Genomic DNA, 14741 nt, shown 5'->3' with positions numbered 1-14741 from the left:
ATACCAATAATGGGGCAATATTCTTCCCATTGATACCAATAATAGGGCAATATTCTTGGGTGGAGTTCTGCTTTAAGGCAGAATTAAAGCCAACATTTTTTATTTGAATAGAGTGGTGTGGGGTTAGATCATTTGTCAGGTTGTTATTGCTGTTTGTGTCCCTCATTAGGAAGGTTCATTCTCCTCAGTTGTCCTGATCACCAATGTCACTGGGAATAACAGTGAAGGAAAACGCAAAATGCTGAGTTGCCTCCAGAACAGGAAGAGAGGGGAAATCTTCCAATGGGGACACTTGTTCCAGGGACAACTATCTAAGAGGGGATTTCCCTTATTTTGGAAAGATACCTGCTTACTTCTTGTTGAGTTTACAGAACAGGAAGTGAATGGAAATCTCCCTAATGAGACAGATGGATTAAGATATCATTTAAGCCATAACTCACTTGAAAAATGAGAGGCCTCTTGTTAACTTCTTCCTGCCGCCGCTTCCTGGCCTTTTAAAAGCTTCCAAATGCCGGGAATGATTGGCAGTCACAGCGGTCACGACTGGAAAGCTCCTGATTGCAAGTAGGCATTGGGAGCTTTCCAGTAACTGTTGGGAGCAGAACTTTCAGTACAAAAAATGCTTACAATTATGACAAAAATTACAACTTCAAAAAACTTGTCAAGCCTCCTAATAAATACTTCAGACTGTCTGCTTTTCAAAAAGTGAACATTTGGGGGATATCTGTACTGTCCTGACATTTTTGGGCCTAAAGAAATTAGATCTGCCGTCAGTACATCAGGATTGATCGATTTTCAGATATATGCCATCATTTTTGCACTCTATAACTATCTTACAGACTAAATAATAAACACAGATTTGGGTTATTTTCACCAAAGAAATGTACCAGAAAACAGCTTGGCCTAAACTTATGAAGAACAATTATTTATTTGCAAACTAAAATGTAGAAAAACGTTTGTTTTCAAAGTTTTCAGTCTTTTTTCGTTTATTTAGCGAAAAATAACTCAGTGGTGATTAAATACCACCAAAAGAAAACTCTATTTGTGTGAACAAAATGATAAAAATATAGTTTGGGTACAGTGTTGCATGACCGCGCAATCATCATTCAAAGGGCTGAAAGCTGAAAATTGGCCTGGGCAGTAAGGGGGTAAAAGTGCTCTGTATTGAAGTGATTAAATAAGAGTTCTCATTATTCCCATAATTCTGAAAAAAAGGAAAGAGATGCATCTATGGAGCTCAGACTTCATCTTAGAGACTGGGAGAGAAGGATCTGCATATGTTGGAATGAAACGGCAGCAAAAACTGTTGTTTAAGGAGCCTTAAGGCCCTTGTGTTCTGGTAACCGTAGTGAACAAAGGCCTACATGCAATCAAATGCTATTTGTATAATTATCCAACAGGAAGGTGTCAACTTGGCCATGGATGGATCGGAAAACTGTCCTGTTCCGCAGGGACCAGTCGAATTTCGATCTGTCTATGGTGGTTCCCGCTCAAGATAAATTGATCGGCTTCTTTCAAACAAAACTGTTGGAAATTTTTCATTTGATCAGCGCATATAGCCAATTGGCTGCAGCACTGATCAGTGTATTCTGCGCAGCGAGGAATCTGTTCAGTGTTGCTGTCATGGTGCTTCAAAGCATCTCCAAAGTCTACACAGAAGTCTATGACAAAGCTCGCTAACAGCAGCTGCAGCTTTTGAGAGGCTTTTATTCAGCTTTAGTTTCATTTTGTTTTGGACATATTGCAGGTATGAGATATCCCAGGATGTACTGGGAAACCAACATGCAAACTGGAAAGATGTTATCAGCAGTCACTTCTAGTTCATGTGTATATAATCTGGAAGCATGTGATACAGATGTCACATCTAGTGTGCAGCGTGGAGCAGCAAGAAGGTGAGCGGCATCTGGGTGGGAGTGGAACAACTAGCAGACGGCACACATGGTGTGCAGCATGGGAACACTATAGTGTAGGGGTCTCCAAACTTTCTAAGCAAAGGGCCAGGTTGTTGTCCATCAGGCTGTAGGGGGGCCAGACTGTGGCCAGTGGGAGTAGAAAATGCCCTGGCAAAAGTGCCCCATCATTGGTTGTAATGGGAGGAATAGTGCCCCATTGTTGATATCAATGAGAAGAACAGTGCCCCATTGATGGTGTCAGTAGGGGGAATGGTGCTCCATCATTGGTTTCAGTTTGTGGAATAGTGCCCCAAGGGCCAGATAAAGGCAATCAAAGGACCACAGTTTGGAGACCACTGCTATAGTGGAAGGTGAGCAGGGACCAGTGAGAGAGGACTGAGCTGCAGAGGATCAGCAGAGCTAGGGGACCTTAGCAGGAGAAACTAGCAATGTCACACATGGTGTGCAGCATGGGAGCAATATAGCAGGAGGTAAGCGGGGCCCCAGAGAGAAGAGGATCAGCAGAGCGGGGGGTTACTACTGAGTGAGGAATCAGCAGAGCTGGGGGTTGCCATTGAGTGAGGGATCATTAGAGCTGGGGGTTGCTACAGAGCAGGACCATCAGCTGAGCTGGGGTTTACAGCTCAGTGAGGAATCAGCAAAACTGGGGTACTACTGAGTGGGGCATCAGCAGAGCTGGAGTTACTACTTAGCAGAGTATCTGCTGAATGAGGGTACCAATGAGCTGGGGATCTGCTGAACAGGGATACTAATTATCAGGGAAACTGCTGAGTGGGGGTACTAATGAGCTGGGAATCTGCTGAGTGGGGGTACTAATGAGCTGGGGTTCTACTGGGCCCCTGTAAAACAAACCAGAAATCAACACACACAGGGCATTTGCCAAGCTATATTAAAGCTTCAAAAAAGCATCACCAAAACATCACAGAACCATCAAAAAAGCTCTTTGAAGAGGTAGACACTTTCATATGTGTTAAAGTCAAAGCAAGTGTAAAGGAGCCTTAGTGTTTAATCAGTGGCAGCAGTGCAGGCGCAGAATTTACACATCTCACCTCATACGGACACAAGTGTACATAAGAGTGTGTGTATCCATATGACTTAAGATGCAGTGTGGACATTTTATGCAGGATTAATATGGCTGGATACTGTACATTAGTCCTTAATTGTAAATGTATGTCTTGTATGACAAAACAAGATCAAATAAAGTGACATTTGACCAGCATGAAATCTGTTTCTTGTATAATTAGTATAGAAAATGAAATGCAGAACCACTAAATTATGAGCCCATTACAAATTAAGCAGCAAGAACTGTACAGCCATTGAAGGAGCGTGACATGATCATACAGCATTGAAGTAACAGTGCTTAGTCATGTTAGGCCTCGCTGATTCCCATATAGTGCCTCAATGTGGACGATTTATGTAACGGGCATTTACAGATGATTCAATAGCAGGAAACTTTCCCTGAACTCGTACCCCCCTTAAAGGGCCCCATCACATGACACTCCCATGATCACTTGAGACATGATGACATCGGTCTGTAGGCCAGCCTTGTGTTGTTATACTGGCCTGTGTATGTCATCCTCCAGTCTCAGCTTCCATGTGGAGCTGCTGAGTCATAGGCAGTATGATTTACAGCCGAGAACAAGCAGCATCACAGGATAATACTGCTAGATCAGCCATATGAAAAGGAAAAAGTGAGAGGGCTGTTCTGGTGCTATTATTAACTGACCCAGACCTATAAATATTGAGGTCAGCTGTGATCCAGAACTGCTCTGACTTTTTTCATACCACCTAACTTTCATGGGTTAGAGCCAGGACACCCAAGTGTCTCAGTTTTGTTTGACAAACGTTTTCCATTGCTGTAATGTGTGAATTACTATTTTGTTTTAAATAACTAGTTGCAATTTTTGAGAAATAAAAACAGACCATAAACATTGTGTCAAATATTATTGATATACAAGTGAAAATGTAGAATATCTTATAAAATGTGTTAGATAAGCTACTGTATATAATAAGATTGCATGTGAGCGCAAGGTTAATTAAGCAGCTGGCATTAAAGGTAAAACCTCTTACCCTCAAAATAGTCCAATAAATATGAATACAGCGCTAAAAGTTGCAGTAATAAAATGATGAGTCAATAATAATAATACTACTGATATTTATAAAGTGAGCGCTGTAGAGCGCTAAAAGGTGTTAAAATGTAATGTATCCATTACATTACCTTTACTACTGAACCTTTGATTAATAAAATACTACACTATTAGTGCTTCATATGTCTCAGGCTTGGTTTATACGAGCCTCAAAAGGTGGAGATATCTTTATTTATTGATGATATTGATCCGGTGGTCTGACGCTTACTTGGAGCTGTCCCTGGGAGCTGAAAGTGTCCTGTGAGTGATTGGAGTTGCCTTGTGTGCCTATGGTGTGCCAGATGATTCCGCCATCCTCACCTACACCCAGATGACCACACTTGGATAATATATATACATGCGCATACCTTTTCTGCTTCTGGTGAGTGCATTCACATTACTGGTCCACGTCACAGAGATCACCAGCATGGAACACGGATCACCTTTATATGTGGACTTTTACATTTTGTGTATTTAAAAACGCACTTTAGTCACTTTATATCAGTTGCCTGTACTAGCTGTATGTGTCATATCATGACGGCTCACTATTTACATTTTAACACCTTTTAGTGCTCTACAGCGCCCACTTTATTAATATCAGTATTTTTATTAACTCTTCTCATTTTAGTACTGCAACTTTTAGCGCTGCATTCATATTTATTAGATAAGCTACTGTGCATGTCACAGAATCTGTTATGGACAATGGTTTGTTCATTCTGTTCATTGTAACACTTTATTTGTGATAACCACTGTTGTATGATGTACATGGAAGGACCCCAGGAGTACAGCTATCCCTCTACTCCCAGCACTCTGACAGGAGCCAAGATGCTTTTTTGTGACATTTCAATAAAGTTCTGTGGAAAAAAAGTAAACAGTGCAATGCGCTAGAATTGAAGGATCTGTGCTCCCAGGGAGCATCAGCAGCTGTGCGATTAGCATTGATCGATAATAGTATACAAGCACAGTTATCCTTTAAAGGATCACTTCACCTTTGGAACATGTTACATGTTCCACCCGTTTTTAGGGTAGAACATGTAATGTTCCCAAAGCCGCAACCGCGCCCACGGTGTACAGTGAGAAGTTTCCCCATACTATCTGTCATATTTGAAAATAGCGCAGCCGTGCGGGGCTCTGCACACACGGCCGCGTCACTCATTATTATTATTATTATAATACAGTATTTATAAAGCGCCAATAGTTCGCTCAGCGCTGTACATTACAAAGGGGGACAGAACATGTGACAGAACAATAGCAATACAATGCAAAACATGAGGGGATCGAGGGCCCTGCTCTTTCAAGCTTACAATCTAGGAGGGAGGGGATGGTGGCACAGGAGGAGATAGCTGTGGGGGATGGAGTGGTAGGAAGAGTGGAGGAGGTCGGCAAGTTAGCAGGGGGTGGGGTAGGCTTCCCTGAAGAGATGGGTTTTCAGGGTGCGCCTAAAGGAGAGGAGAATAGGTGATAATCTGATGGGTTGGGGCAGGGAGTTCCAGAGGATGGGTGACACCCTGGAGAAGTCCTGGAGGCGGGCATGGGAGGAGGAGACCAGGGAACTAGAGAGAAGGAGGTCTTGTGAGGAGCGGAGTGTGCGTGCTGGGCGGTACTTGGATATTAGGTCAGTGATGTAGTTCAGGCAGTATGGTGTTCTGTGAATGAGTGCCTACAAATCTTGACATCCTTAGCGGCTGTGGGATTGTAGTTTTCAATGAACTACCACAGCACTGTGGAGCTCCATGGTAGTTCATTGAAGCTTCCTGTCAGCATATCTGCTTGACCGTACATCCTGTACGGCAAACAGATATTCTGACAGGTCTGAAGGAGACCTGCATGACATCAGCAATCTACTGATCGCTGGTGCAATGTTTTTCAGGCTCCATTGGACAAAAATAATAAATGCACATTTTTTTACCTGTGCATTTATTATTTTTGTCCAAAACGTGAACTTCCTTTAAGGCTTCATTCCCACTAGCACTCCTATGTTAAACTTTTCTAAAGGCAGACGTTCTCTGAGATGTATAAACACATTTTATATACAGTGCAGTACTCAGATCACATATGCCTGTGTTTAGATGTTGCCACTTTAACCACTTGCCCTCCTGAGGATTTACAGTACCTCCCCTTCCTGACCAGGCCATTTGTTGCGTTACGGCGCTGCGTTATTTTAACTGACAATTGGTCATGCAACGCTACACCCAAATTAAATTTACGTCTTTTTTTCCCACGAATAGAGCTTTCTTTTGGTAGTATTTGATCGCCTGTGTGTTTTTTATTTTTTGCACTATAAAAAAAAAGCCTGACAATTTTGAGAAAAAAAACAATATTTTTGACTTTTTGCTATTATTATACAGGATTTATATAGTGCCAATAGTTTGCACAGCGCTTTACAATATAAGGGAGACAGTACAATTGCAATACATTTCATTACAGAAGGAATGTGTGGGCCCTGGTCGTGGAGCTTACAATCTAAAGAAAGGGGGAGGTAAAGCAAAAGGTGATAACTGGGGGGGATGATCTGTTGGAGGTGATTCAAGTACAGTTCTTAGGTGGAGGTGGGGTAGGCTTTCCTGAAAAGGTTTTCAAAGATCGGCTAAAGGCAGACAGGGTGGGGACTGACCGGACATACTGTGGTAGGGAGTTCCAGAGGATGGGAGAGGCTCTGGAGAAGTCCTGGAGGTGAGCGTGGGAGGAGGTGATGAGGGAGCTAGAAAGGAAGATATCTTGGGTGGAGCGAAGTCAGCAATATCTGCAGATGAGCTTGGCGATGTAGCTAGGGGCAGTGTTGTGGATGGCTTTGTAAGCTGTGGTTAGTATTTTGAATTTTATACGTTGCGTTAGTGGAAGCCAGTGAAGGGATTGGCAGAGAGAGGCAGCAGTCACTGATTGGTTGGTAAGGTGTATGAGTCTAGCAGCAGCATTCATAATAGACTGAAGGGGGAATAGCCTGTGTAATGGTAGACCAGTGAGGAGGGAGTCACTGTCATTTTTGGCTTGTCCTTAAAGAAAATAAAAGGTAGAATATAATTTAATTGGTTACTATGGGCTAAATAAACTGCATAATAATTTTACCTCTTTTTTCTTCTTCATGGTCATATGCTGTACTAACATTTTCTAAAACTGGGTACTTACCCAATACACTCCAAACATGTTCTGTGCCAAATCCTTAAAGTCCATGAGCCATAGGTGCCTGTAAGATAAGATCTCAATATTATAAGTATAACACTGAGTTGAGGGGGGGGGGGGGGGTGTTGCTTGGGATTGCATAAAAAATTACTAATATTTTATTTAATTTAAAAGGTATGTGTGGTCAGATAGCAATATACTTTGATTAAAGTGGTTGTAAAGGCAGTGCTCTGCCCACTGTTCTCCCCTCTCTCTATTGCAGGTTACTATTGCAGTCTTCAGCATGCAAAGCTATCCAGCAACAGACCGCTCATTGGACTGTTCTGGTGGACTGCGGAGTGACAGCTATTACACTCATTTCCCACTTCAGCAGCAATGTGATATCATTATCTGGAGATAGTTTATGGTTTGTATCTTTAAAGCTGGGACTATTAGGTTGTGTCGTTATTCAATGTTTAACATACCTTTTGGTTACCCCTTATGGTTGCCATACATGCTTTGACTTTATTATCCGAGCGATGTGCAATCCAATCAATATGACCGAATCCACAAATATTTGGATAGTCATGATGTCAAGCCATAACAGTTGGATCAAACTGAGGGGATTGAATATCATTGATTGTTTTACAACAATCGGCAGTGCTATGTTCATAAATATGATTGTATTTTGATTTTAAGATTACATGGTGGAAACAGAGATGAAATCAATAACATATGATCATAATTATGATCGAATCCTATCAATTGAAATCCACCTCCCCATGTGTGGCATATCGATCAAATGGGTTGTTGACTATAGGTCGATTATTCCTATTGGTAGAGGATGATCCGAAAATAAATCAATCATTTATCAAATTGTATATGGCCACCATTAAATGAACGCCCTGACAATTTTTAGCCTATTAAAATACTTGAATGTTTGTCTCTCTATTGATGTCTATATCATTGCTCTTTTGTACTGTCCCATGACATTTCATTCATGTTTATGCACCACAGCTCCTTGTGATGCGTTGCAACATGCTTCACTTTTTGCCAGCAGACACTGCTTCAGTGCCATGGTGTGAAAAGAAACCCTAGGACTCTAGACAAATTGCCTTGTCTATATGCTGGGCACAGCTCAGCTCCTATGGTATGATGTAGCCTAAGGCTCTATTCACACTAGTGCAATTTCAGATGTGACTTGTGTCGCAAAAAGAAAAATTGTGTCAATGAAAATCACATTACTTTCAATGTTGTCCATTCACATCAATGCAACTAAGCATGAAGCGATTTTGGAAAATGTTCATGTATTACTTTGAATCAATTCCAGTGTGATTTTGGCCCCATAGAATATGCAAACCACATCATGTTGCATTTCATAAATCGCATTGAAAATCGAATCAAAATTTGATTGCAGCCGTGTGAACATAGCCTAAGACAGAATGATAGACCATATGTTATAGATTTTATTGTTTTGATGAAAAAAAAAAATATTGGGTTTCCACAAAATGACTTGCATTTTTGAATGGTAGTACCTGTCAGGTGATTCTCCTCCCAGCAGATTACCTGAGTCATTCTAGGCCTCCTACGGAGACATGACCTCCTTTTTTGCACACGTGTTTTATTTATATAATGACAAATGGCAATATACTTCCTGCTTTGTGTTTTCAGAATGTAAGTCAGGTGACTATGAGTCATGATCACACCGATTACGTTCCAAGGCTGCTCTCTGCAACATCATGTGCCATAGATACAGCGTGTTGCTGGAGATTTCCTAAGCTTTTAGTCGTCATCCACACGGGACGTTTTTACAGCGACTGCTTTTGGCATTTTTTTTCTACAGCCAATAAACCCCCCAGCATGTTATCCTATGTGTCCATGCACACACAGACTGTAATCAAGGTTTTTTTGTCAGGGACGTTTTTTCGCTGGAGAAAAAACACAGAACTAGTGGGTTTCTAGAGGAGCTTTTAGCTGTAAAAATGCTCGAACGCTGAAAAACATGTCAGAAAGCGGCAAACGGGTGTTTTGGGACTTTTTTGGAGCAAAAAAAAAATGGGGAGTAAAAAAATAAAGCAGCTAAAAAATGCAAAATGTGAAAAAAACTCAGCAAAACGCTAATACAAAAACGCTGAAAAACTCACGTTTTTAACATGACTTTACACAGCTACCGTTACCAGCATTATTAAAATGCCCAGTGTGCAAGGAGCCTTGGTGTTGTTCTGGAAATGTCTAAATACTTAACACCCAGGTTAAAATCTAATTGTACAATTCCCTTTAGATTTACCAACAGCCAGGGGTGGACTGACAACGCATGGGGCCCCCGGGCAGTAGGGGATCAAGGGGCCTGTCTTTGCCCAAACTCAAAAAAGCCTATGAAAAAGGCACCAGGGGCATCTCATGGGGCCCCCGGGCAGTGCCAGAGTTTCCAAATGGTCAGTCCGCCCCTGCGAACAGCTATGTAGTACAAAGGACTGCCTAGCTGAATACAAATTGTTTGGATACATCAGGTAGATCTTCATATTACATAGATGTGGTAAATCTTAAGTTGATTGTACAAAGATTGTATATACGGGTTGTAATATGTATGATGACCTTTAGTTTGAATGTAGAGAACTGTGGTATTTTGTGATGCCAGTCCGAACCCATTTGAATCTGCCAGCAAGCTGTCACTGTACTGGGTCATTCATTTGTGCCCAGGGAATTCCCTGCCCTTCAGCCACACATATACAAGGGGGGCGTATGCTTCCAGCTGTGGGACGAGGAATGCCTTGCCCACTTATGATTGGCCCATACATGTGATAGCTTCCTAGTGGGCTTGCTCAGGTGGATTTGGACTGGGATCAAAACATGCCCCTAGTAAAGAGGTCTCCCTGACTCACCATTAGGCCTCCTTCATACCCCAGAGACAACCCTGTCCCCTGCTATGGCAGCCAGGAGTGTGTGAAAAAGCCCATGCTGTGGTCAACGTAAACTTTATGCCAGTGGCAGCAAAAAGGTTAAAGATCAACTGAAATGAAATTCCGGGCTAAAGCTAACTAATTTTAAAACTGCTCCCACCCCCTTCTAACACCTATTCTGACTAATCTGTGGAAGAAAGATCTGTACCACTTACCTATTTTCAGGTCGTCCGGTCACAAAATCCTCTGTATCAGCCAGCGCTGGCTACAGGAGAGAGGAGAGAGCAATCGACAATGGCTGGATTGGTGACATCATCTATAGGCTTACTATGGGCCATCCACAGTCGGCGCTCCCTCCTCTCCCCTGAAGGCACCAGGGAGCCGGGATTGGACCGGAGTGGCATGAAAATAGGTAAGTATATAGGTCTTTCTTCTACAGGGTAGTTAGTATGGGAGTTAGAAGGGGGGCAGGAGCAGTTTTAAGATTAGCTAACTTTAGCCTGGGGCCCAGTCTTAACCACGTGACCCCCCCCAGGCCAATTCTGACATTTTTCTCATACATGTAAAAATCTGCATTTTTTACTAGAAAATTGTGTAAAACCCCCAAACATTTTTTTTTTTTTATTACAGAGACTGGAGAATAAAATGGGTGTTGTAATTTTCTTTTGTCACGCAATATTTGCATAGCGTTGTTTTAATGCATTTTTTTAAATATACTTCATGGATTTTAGTGCCCACAAACACAATATAATACCCAATTTTTTTTTGTAAAATATAAAAAGATGTTACATCGAGTAAATGGATTCCAAACATGTCTCGCTTTAAATTGTGCACGCCCGTGGAACAGCAACAAACCATGGTACAGTAAATTATCCATAGACAACATTTTAAAAGCCTTTACAGGTTACAAGTTTAGAGTGTAACCTGTAAAGAAGGTCTGGCCCTAAATTTATTGCTGACACTTGGGTGTTCATGGTGATACTTCACATGTGTGTGGTGCGTTCATACGAGTGTGGGACTGACGCATGTATTCGCCTTTGAGCATGTACATAGGGGGACAGGGGCACCTTAAACATTTTTAAATTATTTATTTTTTTAAAATCAACTTTATTGCTATCACAAGGGATGTACAACGTCATGGGCAGTGACAGGTTCTCTTTTCTCTCCTCTGGCCTCCAAAGCAGCAGAGCAAACTGAGATTGGTTTGATCTGCTGCTTCACAAGCTGGTAACAGCTTTTCAACAAACAAACCAAAAATGGGAGTAAATCCTCTCAGTTCCTCTTCCTCTGTGCAGTACAAAGGATGCTGCCAGTGGGAGAGGTCCCGGGCTGCCCAATTGGACGAGATATGCAGTGGCGTGCGAGGGGGACCCACTTCCACCACCTGTAAAAGTAATCCAGCTGCTGTATAGCTGCCTGGATTACTTTTACATTAAAGAAAATTGACTGCTGTAAAAAAATTATATTGGGATCAATATAAGGGATCTTGTGATAACCACCTCAATATCAGGCCAGTAGTTAAGGTGGCACACCTAATACTGTCCCTTTAAAATTCTTAGCCCCCTTCTGCTAACAGTGGTGGCGTGAACCCATGCAAGCAACCATTCACCAGTCCTGTGCGCATTTGGCAGATTCCAGTCCAGCTGCTTGGCAAATGAACTCCTCCTGCTGTCCTCAGCTTCAATCTCCCCTCTGCTGCTCTGGCTAACAACCTCTTTGGTCACGGTTCCTAGCACATGCCTAGGCTTTTTTACAGGCTGTGCTCAGCAAGTGGAGATGTGTCTCCTTCGGGCTCCTTTTAGCAAGAGCTGGTCCTTTTTCTTACTGCCCAGGAAAACTACTCTCTCTCCTCCCCTTACATACCTCTCCCCTGGGAACTGCAGTTTTTGAAGAGAGCTCATATATCAAATTTGTGTTGTTCCTCTAAAAAAATTGAAGAAAAGTGAATATTAGACTGTTCAAAAAAATAGCACTGTTTGTATTCCTTTTTACAAACTCAAACATTCACTATATAAACTGAAAAATGTTTGAAGATTTTGTTTTCCTTTGAATCACTTAATTAATAATTAGTTGTATAACCAATGTTTCTGAGAACTGCTGTACATCTGTGTTGTATGGAGTCAACCAACTTCTGGCACCTGTGAACAGGTATTCCAGCCCAGGATGATTGGACTACATTCCACAGTTCTTCTCTATTTCTTGGTTTTGCCTCAGAAACTGCATTTTTGATGTCACCCCACAAGTTTTCTGTTGGATTAAGATCCGGGGATTGGGCTGGCCACTCCATAACGTCAATCTTGTTGGTCTGGAACCAAGATGTTGCACGTTTACTGGTGTGTTTGGGGTCGTTGTCTTGTTGAAACACCCATTTCAACGGCATTTCCTCTTCAGCATAACCTTTTCAAGTATTCTGATGTATTCAAACTATTCCATGATCCCTGGTATGCGATAAATAGGCCCAACACTGTAGTATAAGTGTCATGGCTGCCTCCCCCGTCAGGATGACCTCCCCCCCCTGCTGTCTCTGGTCCTGCTGCGGCTCCTTGAAGCCGAGCAGGACGGGAGGCGTGGCCCCTCTCACCTCTGCCACTATCTGGTGCGGACCTCCTGCAGAGATGAGAGGGATCACGGCAACAGGCTGGCGCTACACGATCCCTGGCTTTCACAGCGCGGGCACGTGAAGTTCCCGCAATTGCAGATGTCCCTGGACAAAGGCCGCACTCACGAGAAGCGAGACCCGTGTCCAGGGGGCGTACCTCATCGCCAGGCGACGAGGCATGCCAGCTCTGGCCCGCCCCGGTTACCAAGACAACCAGGGATCGTCCCGCATCAGCTTAAGAAGCTGATGCCTGGCGCTCCGGTCATTCTCTCCACTGCGCAGCCACCGAAGGAGCTCAAGCTGCGGCGGGACCTTCGTGGCCAGACTCTGCACAGACCCCAGCAAAGAGGGGAACCGCATCCAAGTCTGCCTGAGACCCCAGCCTAGGGGGATTGCTTGCCCGCTGCCCAAGACCCCAGTCCAAGGGGGGAGATTGCCCACTGCCTAAGACCCCGTCCAGGGGAGGGAGTATCTGCCAGCTGCCCGAGACCCCCAGTCCAGGGGAGAGATTGCCTGCCAGCTGCCCGAGACCCCCAGGCCAGGGGAGAGATTGCCTGCTAGCTGCCCGAGACCCCCTAGTCCAGGGGAGAGATTGCCTGCTAGCTGCCTGAGACCCCAGTCCAAAAGGGGAGACCACCCACATGTTCTGGACCCCAACAGGTACCTGTGTTCTACTTTCTATCCCTCGGATCTGTGAGTATATGCACTCTCCCTGTTTTACCTGAACTGTTCCTGTGCTGACCCTCCCAACCCCCCCCCCCCCCCTGTTGGATTACAATCTGCTACAGAGACTTTTTCTTTGCCCATTTTAAGGGCATTTCCTCTTCAGTATAAGGCAGCATGACCTCTTCAAGTATTCTGCTGTATTTAAACTGATCCATGATCCCTGGTATGCGATAAATAGGCCCAACACCGTAGTATGAGAAACATCCCCATATCATGATGCTTGCACAACCATGCTTCACTGTCTTCACAGTGTACTGTGGCTTGAATTCAGTGTTTGGGGGTCGTCTGACAAACTGTCTCCGGCCACTAGACCCAAAAAGAACAATCTTACTTTCATCAGTCCACAAAATGTTGCGCCATTTCTCTTTAGGCCACTCAATGTGCTCTTTGGCAAATTGTAACCTCTTCAGCACGTCTTTTTTTCAACAGTGGGACTTTGCGGGGGCTTCTTGCAGATAGCTTGGCTTCACATAGGCTTCTTCTAATTGTAACAGTACTCACAGGTAACTTTAGACCTTCTTTGATCTTCCTGGAGCTGATTGTTGGCTGAGTCTTTGCCATCTTGGCTATTCTTCTATCCATTCGAATGGTAGTTTTTCGCTTTCTTCCACGTCTTTCAGGTTTTGGTTGCCATTTTAAAGCATTTGCGATCATTTTAGCTGAGCAGCCTATCATTTTCTGCACTTCTTTATATGTTTTCCCCTCTCCAATCAACTTTTTAATCAAGGTACGCTGTTCTTCTGAACAATGTCTGGAACGACCCATTTTCCTCAGAATTTCAGAGAGAAATGCACTGTAACCAGCATGTACAACATTTGCTGCCTTCTTTCCTTAAATAAGGGCAATAATTGCCACCTGTTTTTCAAAGAATGACTGACCACCAATAGAACTCCACACTGCTATTATTTTGAACATGCCCCTTTCAATTAGTGATTTAATTACACAGAATCAGCAGCATGCATGTCATGACTGTTGGGTCTGTTGGATTTCTATTACTCTACTACACCTGCTAGTAAATTATTTGCCATGTAGAAATATCATTTCTACCAAAAACAGTGATTGATCAGGTTAGTGATGTCTGACTGCTATTATTTTGAACACAACTGTATGTGATCTTGAGTGAGTGGGCATCAATTGCAATAGATGTTCTATGGGGTTTTTTTTTATTTGATATAATCATTGATTCCATATCTGCAAATCGCTAATTTATGAAAGCTTAGATTAAGCCCAGTGCCTAGTACAGTCCACTGTATTGGAGATCAATGAGGATATATGTTGTGCAGCTCTATAAAGAGTAACAAACATCCGTGGACACAAATCTTTCATTTTGTTCTCAGTAGGTTGGTTTAAAAGTTGTAAAAATAAAAAGAGAAAAAAA

Source organism: Staurois parvus, unplaced genomic scaffold (assembly GCF_062004578.1).
Source record: "Staurois parvus isolate SC_StPar_1 unplaced genomic scaffold, SC_StPar_1.0 ptg000770l, whole genome shotgun sequence".
Classification (NCBI taxonomy): domain Eukaryota; kingdom Metazoa; phylum Chordata; class Amphibia; order Anura; family Ranidae; genus Staurois; species Staurois parvus.
This window is presented reverse-complemented; position numbering follows the sequence as displayed.